The sequence below is a fragment of the Ceratotherium simum genome, chromosome 9, assembly GCF_057802395.1.
Source record: "Ceratotherium simum simum isolate JZ-2026a chromosome 9, ASM5780239v1, whole genome shotgun sequence".
NCBI lineage: Eukaryota > Metazoa > Chordata > Mammalia > Perissodactyla > Rhinocerotidae > Ceratotherium > Ceratotherium simum.
The window spans coordinates 45,844,963-45,862,230 of record NC_141908.1 but is presented as its reverse complement, the minus strand read 5'-3'; the positions used below and the strand labels follow the sequence as shown (position 1 = coordinate 45,862,230).

General features: G+C 35.8%; 1 protein-coding gene across 1 annotated transcript in view; it reads right to left on the bottom strand.

Annotated features, from left to right (window-relative positions):
- The window catches only part of CSRNP3 (cysteine and serine rich nuclear protein 3), a 189,099-nt gene extending 175,298 nt beyond the window's left edge, over positions 1-13,801 (bottom strand). Inside the window, exon 1 of the mRNA XM_087435326.1 lies at positions 13,757-13,801. The gene's annotated coding sequence lies outside the window, so the exon portion shown is untranslated. The remainder of the gene's footprint in view (positions 1-13,756) is intronic.
- Positions 13,802-17,268: the final 3,467 nt, after the last annotated feature.

Sequence of the window (17,268 nt, the reverse complement as noted above, 5' to 3'; positions counted from 1 at the left end):
CAGCTCAGGGCCAACCTTCCTCACCAAAAAAAAAAAAAGAGAGAGAGAGAGTAAGAGAAGAAAATAAGTTACTAATTTTTATGTTAATTTATGATGTAATAAGAAATAACTGAATCAAATAACTGAATCAAGATGGATCACTAAAAGTATGTAAAGACAAAAATATAATTTGCCATTTTGAGGTCAGAACTACTATGAATGTTAGGTATATTGACCTTTCTACAAACGGCAATTATTTTTCTAAAAATAATAGTTTAGAGCTTATATGGATCTCCTCCAAGAACTTAAATACTTGTTATTATTTGGCAAGTTTTACAGAATAAAATATCCACTGGTTGATTTTATGGTTATGTAACTATGACACCAGAGAGCCCAAATATACTAACTGGTAAACTTCCACAACCATGTATGTATTTTTATGTTCTTTTTACTCCCCCCACTGCCAAGAAACTTCCTATAGAGCTGGGATACGACCACGAGCTTGGGTTGATATCATAGGTTAACTGGAAAAAATTAGAAGAGTGAGAACAGACTGTTCGAGCTAGAGATGAATGCAGGATAAAGGTGAATAAAAGTAAAAGTAGATTGAACAGTTCTGGGAATATGGAGGGAAAGTAGAACATGAGAGAAAGTCTGAGAAGGATGGAGGAAAATTCCCAAAGGAGAAATGAACAATTTAGTGACTTGAGAGATCTGAGCATTGAGTTTTATTGAGAATTTAGTTGCAGAAGAACAAGAGAGAGAAGAAACTAGCCGAGTTGTAGGGTCTATGGAGAAGTGCTAGTTCCAAAAATTATGGAGTCTGGGACATCTTCCTTTGGGTTAAAAGAGAAATGAGAAGAATTGCTTTAATCTGAACTTGTGGTGATATCTGGATCCCCCAACTAAAAACACATCTGTTAATTTGAAATTTAAGATCTGAGAGGCTGGAGCTGGAAAAAGCTTAGGAGAAAAAAGCAATCTGCACTGTTACCACTAATGCACTTTCAGGTATAGGGAAGCAGTGATGTGTACCTCAGTGGGATTAGACGAGGCTAACCATTCAAATCCTGGGGAGATTTAAAAAAAAGAGAGTCCCAGGAACCACCAAGAATTATGGTATGATGAAAAGAGTGAACCCAGTTGCTTGAAAACCTGGTTCCATCATTTCCTAAATAGCAGTTCTTCAACGAGTTAATTTCTCTAAGCCAAAGATTTCTCACCTGTAAAATGGGGCAAGTAGTTGCTATTTTATAGTGTTAGAATGTGCACGGTAGGTCCTTTCCTAATAGCCGTTAACTTCTACATCCTCCATTGGTATGTATTATGTGTTCCAGATGCCTTACATTATAGCTAAAACAAAACAAAAGCCCTACTCTAAAATCTTGACTGAGAGTGTAATTTAGCCAGGTTAGTACAAAGGAGAGCTATAAATTAGGAGTGAGGGACCAGACCACCCCGTTTGCACTTTGAGGAACTGAATGAATGGCAACAGCAAAAAAAAAATGAAGGTAGATGATACAAAGTCTTCTTTTGAGGATGCCCTTGTTTTGATTGATGGGCATGACCATGCAGACACTATATGTGCAACTTTGTAAACTATAATTTCTCCACTTATAACATGAGAGTGTTCCTTCTCATTCAAGACTTTTCAAAACCACATGTTTTTGTTTCATTTGATTTTTATATTTTGTGTTTAAGGCTACACAGCATTTCATTGAAAAGCTATGCCATAATATTTAACTAAAACTCTAAAGGGAGATACTTGGTTTCTTTTTAAGTATTTATTATTATAAATCAAGTAAAATTAGCATTTTCTTTCATATATCTTTGTGTATATCTCTGATTATATCTTTAGGATGAATTTCTAGAAATAGAAGTACTAAGCTTTCAATATATATTGCCAAATTACCTGGCAGAAAGCTTCTACCAATTTAAGTTTCTTTAATGGTGCATTGGGACATCATTTCACCACATCCTTGCCATTAATATGGCATTGCTATTCTTTAAAATTTCTGTGAGTTTTTCAGATAGTCAATAAAAATAAGAGCTAACACACATATAGTGGTTACTTTGTGCTAGGCATTATTCTAGTTAACATATGTATTAGGCTGGTTCTAAGGTGCCACACATGATTCCCCACATCCTAGTATGCATTACTTATATAACCCCAGGATTGCAAATATGATGAGATATCACTCCCATGATTATGTTCACATTATGCAGCAAAGGGATTTTGCATATGTAATTAAAGTCCCAAATCACTGACCTGATACAGAGGTTATCCAGGTGGGCCTGACCGAATAGAGGTCAGAAATTAAAGGTGAGAAGGATTCAATGCAAGAGAGATTCTCTGTGGCTGACTTTGAAGATGGAAAGGGTCCTGTAGCAGCAAGGGATGTGTGCAGCCTCTAGGAGCTGAGAGCAACGCCAGCTGCAGCAAGCAGGAACCACAAGGAACTAAATTCTGCCAACAAGTTTGAGCTTGGAAGTAGATCTTCCCCCACAATGACCGGACAAGAACTCAGCCTAGCTGACACCTTGGTTTCAGCCTTGTGAGACCCTGAGCAAAGAACTTAGCTACACCATGCAGGACTTCTGACCCACACTACTACATGCTAATAAAGGGCATTCTTTTAAGTTGCTAAGTTTGTGGTAATTTGTTACACAGCAATAGAAAACTAATACAACATATATCATCTCATGTAATCTTCATTGCATACATATGAGGTAGGCATTATTGTTAATACCATTTTCAGTTTAAAAACTAAAGCACAAAAAAGTGAGGTGAAGAGGCCAAGATCATCAAGCTAATTAGTCGTAGAGGCAGCATTTGAACCCAGGCATTTTGGCACCTGAAATCATACTTTTCTTAAAAAAATTTTTTGATTGATGTCATAATAGTTTATAACATTGTGAGATTCCCGTTGTACATTATTATTTGTCAGTCACCATATAAATGCGCCCCTTCACCCCTTGTGCCCACCCCCCAGCTCCCTTCCCCCTGGTAACCACCAAACTGTTCTCTCTGTCCGTGTGTTAGTTTATATTCCACGTATGACAGAGGTCATACAGTGTTTGTCTTTCTCTGTCTGGCTTATTTCGCTTAACATGATACCCTCAAGATCCATCCATGTTGTTGCAAATGGGATGATTTTGTCTTTTTTTATGGCTGAGTAGTATTCCATTGTGTGTGTGTGTGTGTGTATATACACACCACATCTTCTTTATCCACATCTTCTTTATCCAATCATCTGTTGATGGACACTTGGGATGCTTCCACGTTTTGGCTATAGTGAATAATGCTGCAATGAACATAGGGGTGCACAAGCCTCTTTGGATTGTCGATTTCAAGTTCTTTGGATAAATACCCAGAAGTGGGATGGCTGGATCATAAGGTATTTCTATTTTTAATTTTCTGAGGAATCTCCATACTGTTCTCCGTAGAGGCTGCACCAGTTTGCATTCCTACCAGCAGTGAATGAGGGTTCCCTTTTCTCCACATCCTCTCCAACATTTGTTAATTTTGGCTTGGTGATTATAGCCATTCTCACGGGTGTAATGTTATCAACATCTTAGTGTAGTTTTGTGAAATCATACTTTTTTTGTGTGTGTGTGAGGAAGACTAGCCCTGCTAACATCCAATGCCAATCCTCCTCTTTTATCTGAGGAAGACTGTCCCTGAGCTAATATCCGTGCCCATCTTCCTCTACTTTATAAGGGATGCCGCCACAACATAGCTTGACAAGCAGTGTGTTGGTGCACGCCCGGGATCGGAACCTGCAAACCCCGGGCCACCCGAGTGGAGTGCGTGCACTTAACCACCGAGCCACCGGGCTGGCCCCCTGTGAAATCATACTTTTGCTTGACTGTTCCTTGACTCTTGATGGTATCTTACTGCTTGAAATTGGTTTTCTTTGAATATCTGTGAATTAGAAATTTTTTCCCATGTGCTTTCTTTTGATTCTCAATGGGTTTCCTTTTTAGTGTGTATGTGTTTAAGATACTTAACATTCTTTTTCCCAGTACAGTATAGATAAATGTTGTGTTTAGAGACATTTTATTATAGTTATAAAGAGCACACTTTGATTTCTGATTTTTAGTACTTTTACACTACCTTTGCATAAGAAATAGGTCATGAACCCTCTTTATATCCAGGTGCCTTCATAGAGTTTAAATGAGAATTCTTTGGGATTTCTTCATACTGTCCATGGTGTTCTATGTTTTTTTCTTTGTTAATAAATTGCTTTTCTTTTAAATAAATAGATCATGGAACAACAAAAGACCCCGAATAGCCAAAGGAATCCTGAGATAAAAGAACAAAGCTGGTGGTATCTCACCCCCTGATTTCAAAATATACTACAAATCTATAGTAACCAAAACAGCATAGTACTGGCACAAAAACAGACACACAGATCAATGGAATAGAATCGAGAGCCCAGAAATAAACCCACACATCTATGGACAGCTAATCTTCAACAAAGGAGCCAAGAACATACAATGGAGAAAGGAAAGTCTCTTCAACAAACAGTATTGGGAAAACTGGACAGCCACATGCAAAAAAAAATGAAAGCAGACCATTATCTTACACCATACACAAAAATTAACTCAAAATGGATTAAAGACTTGAATGTAAGACCTGAAACTATGAAACTTCTAGAAGAAAACTTAGGCAGTACGCTCTTTGACATTGGTCTTAGCAACATATTTTCAGGTACCGTGTCTGACCAGGCAGGAGAAACAATAGAAAAAACAAACAAATGGCACTACATCAAACTAAAAATTTTCCACACAGCAAAGGAAACCATCAACAAAATGAAAAGGCAATCTAACAATTGGGAGAAGATATTTGAAAACTATATATCTGATAGGGGTTAATCTCCAAAATATATAAAGAACTCATACATCTCAAGAAAAAAAAACTAACAACCCAATTAAAAAATGGGCAAAAGACCTGAACAGACATTTCTCCAAAGAAGATATACAGATGGCCAACAGACACATGAAAAGATGTTCAACATCATTAACTATCAGGGAAATGCAAATCAAAACTACAACGAGGTATCACCTCACGCCCATCAGAATGGCTACAATTAACAAGACAGGAAACAAGTGTTGGAGAGGATGTGGAGAGAAGGGAACTCTCCTACACTGCTGTTGGGAGTGCAAACTGGTGCAGCCACTATGGAAAACAGTATGGAGATTCCTCAAAAAATTGAGGATAGAATTACCATATGAACCAGCTAGTCCACTGCTGGGTATTTATCCAAAGAACTTGAAAACACCAATGCGTAAAGATACATGCACCCCTGTGTTCATTGCAGCGTTATTCACAATAGCCAAGACTTGGAAGCAACCTAAGTGCCCATCAAGGGACGAATGGATGAAGAAAATGTGGTATATATACACAATGGAATACTACTCAGCCATAAGAAACAATGAAATCCAGCCATTTGTGACAACATGGATGGACATTGAGGGTATCATGCTAAGTGAAATAAGTCAGAGGGAGAAGGTCAAATACTGTATGATCTCACTCATAAGTAGAAGATAAAAACAACAACAAACAAACACATAGAGACAGAGATTGGATTGGTGGTTACCAGAGGGGAAGTGGGGAGGGAGGAAGGCGAAAGGGCTGACTGGGGACATGTGTGTGGTGATGGATTGTAATTAGTATTTGGGTGGTGAACATGATGTAATCTATGCATAAATAGAAGTATAATGATGTAACCTGAAATTTATACAATGTTATAAACTAATGTTACTTCAATAATAAATAAATAAATAAATAAACCATAATAATGTTGCTGAGTCCTTATTTGGTGCTAGAAACTAAATTCTGTGACTATATTATCTCATTTCCACTTACAATGACTCTGAATTAAGCAGTATTATTCCCTTTTTATCATTGAGCAACATGAAGATTAGAATGTAAGTAACTTATGTATTTTGAGTGTAAGGCTCCTTTGATAGCAAATATTTTGAAATATAAGTATACATGCTGCTTTGTAGAAGTTTAAATGCAAAACATGGAAAAAGAAAGAAAGGAAATAAAATTTGAATACATTACTCTTATGAAGAATGAATATGTAATTGAGTAATCTCAGAAATGTTTTTATATTGGAAAATTGGAACTACTTTTATATTTAAAAAATTATGAGAACATATGGCATATTTTAGCCTTTAAGTTAGAGATTCTTTAAGAGTTAATAGGTATACATCTGTCTTAAAAATGGTTAGTGTAGCATACACCAAACTTGGTCCACAAGATTTCAATGGGTGATGTTTTGTGTTGGAAAGGGTGTCTGTGATCAAATAAGTATGGAAAATTCTTAATACTATATACCCTTTGTGGAGAGTCTCACTGTGTATTACCATAATAAAGGCTCTACAGGAATGGATATTGTTTAAATTTTGTCCAGATTCTTCCAAACTTATTTAACCATAGAATATTTTTTTCATGCAACATTCAATAACTTTTTTCAGAACTAATGTCCCAATTTGGAAAATGCTTCACCAATTTGATATTTTGAAGATCCTTCCGTTGTTATTCATTAATGATTCTGGGATTTGTTTTCACAATTATAAAAACATAGATAGATAGAAAAACATCATCTCATACAATACTAACTTAACCAGTTGATGTCCAATGATTTAATTGCAGTTAATATGGAAAAATCAAAAGCTAGCCAATCAAGAGGAAATTCTTGGTTCATTTTAATCTTCCAATGAGTAATAATACTTAAGAAACCATTGAAAACCCTGAGTATTATTTTGGTCCTTCCATTCTTGGCTTATAAAAAGAAAAGGATGACTAGCAACAACAACTAAAATTGCACACAATTTCTTATTTCCCAAATTCTGTGGTGAAAAGTGTTCTACATGGATCCGTCAATCTTCACAATATCACCCAGGTTGATAACTGAATTTTAGAGAAAGGGAAACAGAGGCTCCGATAGCTTAAGTAACTTGCCCAAATTTACAGAGGCAGTCAGATGGCATGTCTGGGAGCTGAACTACAGTCTGTCTGCCTGTAAAGTCCATTATGCATTCCATCAATTATTGTGCTGTACTACCTGAAGATCTAATAGGCAAGCCAAAGTTACAATGCCTCATTAGCTCAGGGTATGCATTTCTAGAAACAGGCATGCTGACTGGCTGACTGAATCGTCCATTTACGGAATATATATATATATAATTACCACAGCACAGTCCCCATATAAATGAGCACATTTATGGTATATAGCAATCATTCTTTCTCTTCAGACTCTCAGACATCACATTAGGGCGTGGCATGTTTTCTTTTTGGTCAGTTCTACCTGGCTCTGCTAGACTCTGGAACTTCCACCAGTCCCATGTTATCTGCTTACCTTTACCTTGAGACACACTAAACCCCAGTAAAACGGGTATATTAACTCTCAGCATGCAACATTGGTCTCTTTGTAGCTGATTCAGCATTGTCACTGGCCAAGCATTATGGCTTTGTTCACCAGAACACGATATAAATGGCAGAAAGTGGGCCCAGAGCAGAAGAAAAATCTTGATGAACAATTTTAACTTCAATCAAATGTCGCCAAATAATTTTAACTCAAGAGAGTGGGGATTCATTGAATAATAGTATATGTATGAGGACACTCAGAGACTGGCAAAAAACATATTACTTACATATTACAAAAAACATATTTTCTTACACAAACATTATTTAACGTTTATATTACATGTTAGTATAAAATTATAATTAATTACATTAATTCATAGTTAATCCATTGATTTAATATATGATGATCTGTGTGTATGTGTATCAGAAACAGAAAAGTAGTATAATGAAAAAGCACAGTACAGGGAGTCAGGAAATGGGGAAGGTATTCGGATGAAATCCCCTGTTAAACTAGGAGAGCTCAAATGGAGTTTGTACAATAAAAAGTCTGCAATACAAAATTTTTGCATGGCTTAATGACATTTATGTGACGTGGATGTCATATTGAAGAGCATTAACAGAGAAGCACATGAAAGGAAGGGACTGTCTTAGAATGTAATGAGTGTCTGTCATTGGGAGGGTACAAGAAAAGGGCAAGATGACTATCTGACAAGATTATTTACTTATTTATCCAGTCAGCAAAACAATTTTCCAGCATATAATATGTATCAGGCATTATATACGGTGTTGTTATTACAGAACAAAGGAAATCCTCTGCCACCGAGAATTATAATTGAGATAGTGGAATAAAAGATTATAGAGAGGTCAAAGAAGTGACTATAATGACCCACACCAAGAAGCCAGAGCAAGGTGCACAGGACAGGCCTGATGTAGCCCTGAGGCTGCTCTCGTTGGCTCTGCCCATAAGTTGTGTGAAGAGCTCTCAATATGGAAGGTTATAATGGAGTACCCAAGCTCAGAGTTTCCCATCTGATCCTCAACCCAAGGGCACTTCAGTGGGCAGCATGGGAGAGTCTACTTGAGGCCCCTCGCTGATTCAGATGTCACAGAGGCCAAATAATCTAAAATTTTAAGTATAAGTTTTATGACCTACAAGAAAGGAATTCTGAGAAAGTAAAGCAAGAATTTTCTAATAACTTTTCAAAACCTTTCCCAGAATCTTTCTGCCTTAATATGCTGACAGCATCACAACCAGTATTAGCTAGGTAATGATTGATGACAAACATTGATTTTCCATGGCTAGCCTAACCTGGGATAGAAAAGGAAATGAAAATCTTTGTAAATACATTCAGGAGTCCTGTTTAGGAAATTATTTGCTACATTTGTTAAACAATATTCACAACATGACAGCAACTAACCGTATCAACACTTACTAGAAAATAAAACTAAAATGCATTTTTGGCCCTGGCAGCAAACTCACAAAAATTCAAGGAGACTATGACAGTCAGTCAAAGCAATCAGGCTCACAGGATGCCAAGAGCAGGTCTAAAGTGGAGAGTTCTGTGCAACTCTAAAATTCCTGGGTTGTTATGCATTGGGGAACACCTGGCCACGCCATGCTTTTTCACCTTCTTCCAAAGGTCTCCTAAACTCTGCCTTTCTTTACTAATACTAAATACTCTGCAGTATTTAACACATTATATCCAATATTTAATACAAACACATAGTGTATGGCTGTTGTTATTTTGCATAAGCAAATGCTCAGTTTCCCACTAAAAAAGTTATTGTGAGAATCCCTCTCTGAGCCTTACTTTCTTCATAGGTAAAACGAGCAATCCAGGAAAGTATTAGCTCTATAGGCCAGTCCTATGATTCTAGGGTAATGGAAGACTAAATATTCAAAGGGAATATATGAGAATCAAATGAGTCTTTGCCAAAGGCCTTTATAGTCCTTTGTTTAAAGATATAAATTTGCATAAGAACTACTTTTACCTGATGGTTGGTGGGTTTTTTTAAAATAATATTGTTTCAGATATGCATGTGAGTCAGGAGAAATACAGAAATATGTTTGTGCACCACCCTTTGTTGTTGTATTGAAAAATAACATGTTGAGCTCTTATCTAACTGAATTACAAAGACTGCTTGGAAATAAATCACATGGCTACTATCTACCTTTTGCCACAAGACCAAAAGGAATGGCAAAGTTGGTCTAGTGTCAAGCGTTTTTCTTGTTAAAGTGTGATCCTTTGAATTAGCAGTGACATTTATAAAGGCCGTCGTAATCTTGAATTAAATTCTTGAAAAGTTGTATTGAGTCTGTATTCTCAGAGTATGCACATTCAACAGTTTTCAGGTCAAACTATTTAGTCTATTATAACAACAAAGACCTAAACAATTGACTAAGAAATGGAACAATCTGCCCAACTGATGCACCGAGATATGTGAAACATCCAAATGTGCTCATTAGCTTGATAATCAAATCCTGCCCTTGCTCCTTGATTTACAAAGCGGTAATTAAAGAGTAATAATGCTGCTTTGGAACAACCCCCTTTCTACACCTATATAAGCCCTATACTAGACTATCAGGTATTAAATATATACTAAGTCAAAAACAGCTTCTGTTCAATAATATTTTTGAGTTATGGCCCACCACAGTACCAAAGTTAACGCAATTTTTCATTTGCTTGAATTATCACAGCACAATTTGAACATTGTGAAACCTGACCCAAGCTTTCTTGCCCTGGTATAATTTCCATTTTTTTAAAATCCCACCCTTCCATTTCCAGTAATCTATTACTATATTTCAGTAATAGATTACAAAGGTAAGGAAATGGAGGGGTTCTAACGTGGGGTTATTTGCCAAATTAGTATATTTCCATTATAGATATAAATTTGTCTATCTATATTATAGGGGAAGCTATCAATGTTTCATTTTGCTGAATACATTTTGTGAGACTTAAGAGACCCATGTAAACTGAGAGATGAATCTGGCAACCTACTTTCAGCAAATAAAGAAGCACAAACCAGTAAAGAGACACTAACAAACTTTAAAAATTATCTGTAGTTGAGAGTAAGCCTATGCAATGCATTATTTTCAGGAACTTGAAATATACTTGATAATTTTGATTTTGCCTGACATAAAGATTGTTTGCACAGGTCGTGTAATCCACTTACTAGTCTATCTGATCTGTTAGCGTGCTCTTTAATGTCATCTGGGAAGTGCTGCCACTGAAGTGCTTTGCTCATGTTAATTGATAAAAACTAAATACTTCCTATTATCCTAACTCTTACTGAAAAATAACATACTGACATACCACATTAATTTAACTTTAAATAATGTATTGGCTAGACATTAAATATATTAAAACATGGGTTAAGCATGTGGTATTTTATTTGCTACATTGCTAACAATAAATCTAATAGACTAAGGTTAATATTATGAAAATAAAGTATTATATCTCAGAACATTAAAATGAGTGGTAGAAGAGAAAATAGAGTTGCAAGTCTCATCCAAATTATAATAAAATAGGGAAAGTGTAACAGCTTTATGATGATTTTCCCTCTCGCCAAATAGCTGAGAGAAAAAATCTTATAATGAAAATGTTTTAATTTAAGAAACTGCCTAGGGTAAAATATGATGACAGTTGTGATTTTTATTTCTTATAAAGAAAAACCACATAAAATGAATTTTTATTTCCAAAAAAAGCAAAAGGCTTCAGATGAAACAAAAAGTATATATGTGTCTTTACAATCATTTCTATTAAATTTGAAATATATTACCTTAATAACATTAAAAACAAACAGTTTTTAGGTTGTTGCAACATGTAATTTTTTATATACGAAATAGATTACAAAGGTAAGGAAATGACTGCATTAATGAAAGTCTGGACATTAAGTTAAAAAAATTTTAATTTAATACATCAAAATATGTATTTAATCCTCCTCACTATCTATAGCCTGAACATATATCTCAAGCTTTTCTTTTTATTATTAAAATGATTGATACTTTAAAAAATGTTTCTTAATTTATTTTCTCATTCAGTATACTACTAAACACGAAAAATATAAAGAGAAAAAGTAAAGAAAATATTGTGCAAAAGGAGACAAAGTCGTATATGGTGGGCTCTGTTAAAAACCTACATTTGAATCTTAATGTTTGCACTAACGGAAAAACAAATGGTCTTGCTTTGCCATCTCTCACAGAGCAGCCTTACATGGTTTCCATTTGCCTTCTTTCATCCTTCACTTGGACAGGAACCTCTTAACTGTTTTCTTTCATGCTTTTTTCCTCCTCTTGCCTCCACTCCAGCACACACATGTACACATACACACACTCTCTCTCTCTCTCTCTCTCTCTCCTGTAGTCTCTGCAGTAAAATCTACCATAGTTATCTCATAGAGAAGTCTCATGCAGACGTCTGCAAGTGGATGATAGGAAACGCTGATTGAGAAAGGGTTTATCTACTTTTCACCCAAAATATATGAATCATTAAGGAAATTATAAAAAGCAGCAACAATATACTCTGGTTTTACTCAGAACCTTTCCCTTAGCAATTATTAAAAGGATGATATTTTTAGCCAAAGAAAGCAAAATGCATCCGCAGCAGCTGGTTTCCAAGGAAACAGAATAATTTAAAACCATGTGGAACTCTGCTCTCTAATTTTCATCAATTCTCCTTCATTCCTGGAGGTAGCTTTACTTGGAATTTATAATTTCCAAAAAAATATAACTGCTTGGACTTATTTTCTCTAACATATTTCAGGAGGTGAATATCTGGTTTTATATATCACTTTAAATTCCAGTCTAGGGGGTGGATTAATTTCTACCATCATTTTGTTTTAAAAACCAAATCAAAAGAATTCATCAATAATTACAAAAATGGCAAGATTTCAGTATCATATAATGGTTTTTGAAATCCAGAAATAGTTAAAAATAAACCATGCAAGAGTATTCACTTGGGTCAATATGACACATGTGTAAACATATTATTAACTATATTTAGTACATTTAGGAAATTTAAGATAGTTCTCCACTCATTTAGATAATCTTTACCCAATATTCAGTAGTTTTTCTCCCCCTCTTTTTAATTTTGCAAGACCTGTAATGTTTTTGTCTGCTATTCAAAGACAAAACCCATCCCCAAACAAAAACAAAAACAAAAAGCAAAAGCAAGTCCAAAAAAAGCCTTAGAAATGATACATGTTCATTCCTGTTAGTTTGTGATTCACTCAAAAGAAGTATTTTAAAAATATATGAACACATCATTTAATCATTGAAAGACTTTTATTTTATTATTATAATCAACAAGTATTAATTGATTGCCAACGTGCTCAAATCATTAATAATCTTTCTAAAAAGAAGTTCATTTTTAATGAGGTTCCCCCATCCTTAGTTGACCTATATTTATGAATTAAAATAACTATAATATTAAATGACTTGGAGTAAAATTATTTTTCATGTCTTTACTGTAAGTGTGTCATTTAGTCTACATATTTAGAACTCTCCCATATTTTCCCTCAGGAAAAATAAAAGACAATATTAAGAGACATAAGCAACTCGGAAAGTAAATCTTAACTTTTGAGCTGTTAAAAAAATATATATTTCCCTAGGAATATTACGAGCAATATAAATGCTGTGACGAAATTCTTATCTAGATATATTTGGTTGATAAATAAAACTACCAAATGAAACTTGCCTATTAAGAGGCTATTTTTTACAGCAATGTTTAATCTCTCACAAATATGTTTCTGAGCTTTAAAAATCAAAACGGCCCCATGCATTTTGGTAAATATAGACAGTTTAACTACCATATAAGCTTACAATATACTAAATAAAATGACATAACTACTCAGTAGCATGAGATTTATCAAGAGCAGTAAGTTAAATAGAAGGGCTTAAATGCACATGAATCATTCATTCTAAATTAGCGCTGAGTCTACAATCTCCAAAAATTATTTTCCTAAACCATTTACTGTATTGTAAATATTAGAAGACACCACAGGAAATTTTATACTGTGTATTCAGAGAAAGCTCCATTTCCTCAGGACCTGTGGAATTTACCGAGCTCTCTTCATCCTTCCTTTGATTCCCAATAACATAAGCTTGAACAAAAACAAAAAAAGACACATGATGACTCATTTTATCTATTAATTTTGCTTCAATAACACTTGCTGAGAAAGTTTTCCAGGATAAGACATGCCTCTGGTGTTTTTATCAGCTAAGGATTTTGCAGAGAGAAAGAACAGCTCATTGCAAAGCTTCTTCAATAATGAAAGTGACACGCTTTCGGGAAATGACTTCAGAATAATTTTCATATCCTAAAATTGTCTCACTAGGAATTGAGAAGCATTCTCTTTTGAAGAAAAAGAATTTTTTTTCTTCTTTTTTGCTCTTACCTGTAAATATGGTTTCTGTACTTCGGCTCCGTCAGAGCAGACTGAAGCGTTCACTCCTCCCTCGTCTATCCATCAGCCTGCAGCCTACCAATCAGAAAAGCCAGATCGTGGCATTCTCCGGCTCATGCTCCCTGCTCTGTTTCCATCCCTTGTTCCCTCCCACCCCCACTCTTTCAGAGGACAAATCCTTGCAGCTGGGAGAGAGGAAGGGTGTGGAGAAAAGGAATATGGAGAGGAAAGAAATAAAGAGATGAAAGATATTTCAAAGAATAGCTCCAAATGATGAAAAGCTTCTACAAGTGAACTCAGCCGAAGCAAAATGTCTTGCTTTGGATTTATAAAAACAGGGTTAATTCCTCACCCACCTAAAATTAAAGCAAAACAGTCATGGTAAAACCTAGATAAATTGCCTATTTTTTCAGCTCCCACTGATTTTTCTCAGTGAAAAAAAATTTATCTCCTCATTGTACATTTTGATGTGTAGATGGAGGAGGTTGAGACTGAACATCAAGATAACGTTATGCATATTCAGTTTGCAAAGAGATAAAATTAAAATGAATCAAGACCCTTTACATTGAGGTATCGTACTCTGCGTTTCAACCTCTGTTTGGCACTATTTCCATTTAAAACCAATTTCAGAGCCTAATCACTATGAAAAAGATATTTCATTCTGAGTAGAATATTCAAATATTTCAAAGCTATGTGGTTTGCATTACTTCAGATTCTTTAAATGTCGACATCAATTTGCCTGTGTGAATAATGGAGCTTGTTAAAGATTAAAAAGGGATCAGCCACTTGGTTGCCAGGTCTCACAGTGACTAATTGAACTCCAATTTTATTCTAATAACCTTGGGCAAAATCATTTCACTTCTGAACTAAGGGGCATAATATGTATAAGAGGACAATCTAGGAAAACATCAAGTTAGAATTCTTTAAGGCAACAAAGCAAATTTGTCCACAGCTTAAAGGAAGTTAGGTTGAGACTAACAAAGAATTCAAACTATAAGTGACTCTGTGGCAAAGAGTGCTATTAATTGACCTTCTGCTGGTGGAGGTCGTCTGAAAAAGTTTCCTTAGGAGACGTAAATTAAACAATGGGTATTATTTCCACCTAGAGCTATGTACAATCTACCTGAGATATTTATAGGCTTTGCTATAAAATTTCTTAAATCAGTAAGGTGTCGTCATGGAAATAAGAACAAAAGGAGAAAAAAGAGAGAGAAGTAGCAAGAAAGTATTCTTTATCTCCAAGAGTAACTGGCATAGGGCAAATCATTGGTAGTCCTGAAATAACTGTACAGAAAAGGTTTAGGGGTGTCAATCTCGTCAGGAGGGGAGTGGCTGGTAACTTGACCTGAAACTGACTTTAGATAAAAGTGCACTGATTTAACTTAGTTTGCACGGTTATTTGGAGTAGCTTTGGGAGGCTCTGCTAGAGATAAGAGAAAAGCTAAACTGTCCCTCATTCCCATCTTACTGCTAGGAAGAGCTGGAAGAATCCCTAGAACACCATTTCTTAAAATGGGGGCTGGGAGCTGTCTGCATCAGAATCATTGACAGGAGGCTTGTTAAAAATGCAGATCTACGGGCCTTGCTCCTGACGTAAGGAATCAACGTTTGAGGAGTTGTGACTCAGCATTTTACCAAGCTCTCCCAGGTGATTTTAATGCCAATTGTGTATAGGTCAGTGACTCAGTAGGCAAGTGTTCCTTGGACACAAACTCTAACCAGATTTCTTCTGGTTGGATTATGGCACCGTTATCTCAGATAGAGAAAGAAAAAGAGGTTTGGGGGGAAAAACAACAAATTCAGTTTGGACATGTGGAATTTTTTGATATCCAGATTGAAATGTTAAGTAGTCAGCTGAAATCATGGATACGTCTAGGGTGTAAGTATAATCTGGAAATCATCTTGGGTGTAGTTAAAGCAATGAGAGTGGATGAGTGTCCTTAGGGCAATGCTTCTCAAAATTGTGGCCCAAGAAACTCCTTTATCAGAATTAAAAATGCAGACTAAAGGGGCTGGCCCGGTGGCGTAGTGGTTAAGTTCGCACGTTTTGCTTTGGCCACCCAGGGTTCACAGGTTCAAATCCTGGGCACGGACTGATGCACTGCTCATCAAACCATGCTGTGGCGGTGTCCCACATACAAAAAATAGAGGAAGATGGGCACAGATGGTAGCTCAGGGACAATCTTCCTTACCAAAAAAAAAAAGCAGACTAATGGACTCCCCCCATGCCTACTAAATCGGGATCTCTGGAGCGGGGCTTAGAAATCTCCATTTTTAATACATTTCCCAGCCAACTTGTCTTGTACACTGAAGTTTGAGAATCATCACTCTAGAAAGAGTAGATTGAGAATGAAATTCTGGGGATTACTTATATTTAAAGAACAAACACTGGAAGTGGAACGCAGAAAAGATACTTAGGAGGAGGAGTTAGAGAGGAGGGGAGCCAAGAGAGTAGTGTAGCAAAATCCAAAGGAGTAGAGAATTTCAGGAGGATGCCCAAACAAAGGCTATGGCAAGGTCTTGTATTTGTCTTCGTATTGCCTTGCTATACAAAGTGCAGTTCACTGAAATCATCTCAGGCACCCCCTGGAGCTTGTTATGATGCAGGATCTGAGACCCCATCCCAGTAAACTGAATCACAATCAGCATTTCAACAAAATCCCCAGGTGAGTCATATACACAATAAGTTTTAATTTTTATTTATTTTTTTATTGAAATATATTTGATGTGTAATATTGCATAAATTTAAGGTATACAACTTAATTTGATACATTTATATATTGCATTGTGGTTGTAGCGATAATTAGCACCTCTATTGTGTTACATAATTATCCTTTCCTCTTAGTAGTTGGCATAATTAAGTTCTAGTCTTTTAGTAAGTTTGATGATTATAATTCAATATTGTTGTTTATATTCACTGTACTGTGCATTATATCTTTAAGGCCTATTTATTACTTGTTGTAAGTTTGTACTACAGGGGAGCCAAATTTGCTACCCCAAAATGTGTCTCTTTGGCTTGATTATTTTCAAGAACAAAAGACTCAGGAAGAAACTTTGAACTTCCCGCTAACTGCCTAAAAGAATTTAAGATAGACGGCCTGTCTCAGGAAGCGGCTATGACCATAGACAACCATAGTATAATATGAAGTAGGTGTGGTCTACAGGGAGGAACCTAGCAAGCTCTTTTGATCAGTGTCCACTCCGTGTCCCATTGTCTCTGCATGGTATAGCAAACATTTGTTTACCAAACATTTACTTTCCAATCTCCATGTGAAGTCCCAAACCACTACCCCCAATATCCTCTTTTGTTTTTAGCTGAAGATGATATTTAAGGTGGTGGCTTCAGCCATTTTGGCCAGTCACTCAGTTTTCCTGGGTTTCTCCCATGTACACATGTGATTAAACTTTGTTAGATTTTTCTCCTGCTATTCTGTCTCATGCCAATTTAATTCTTAGACCAGCCAGAAGAACCTATAAGGTTGGAAGAAAATTTCTTCCTCCCC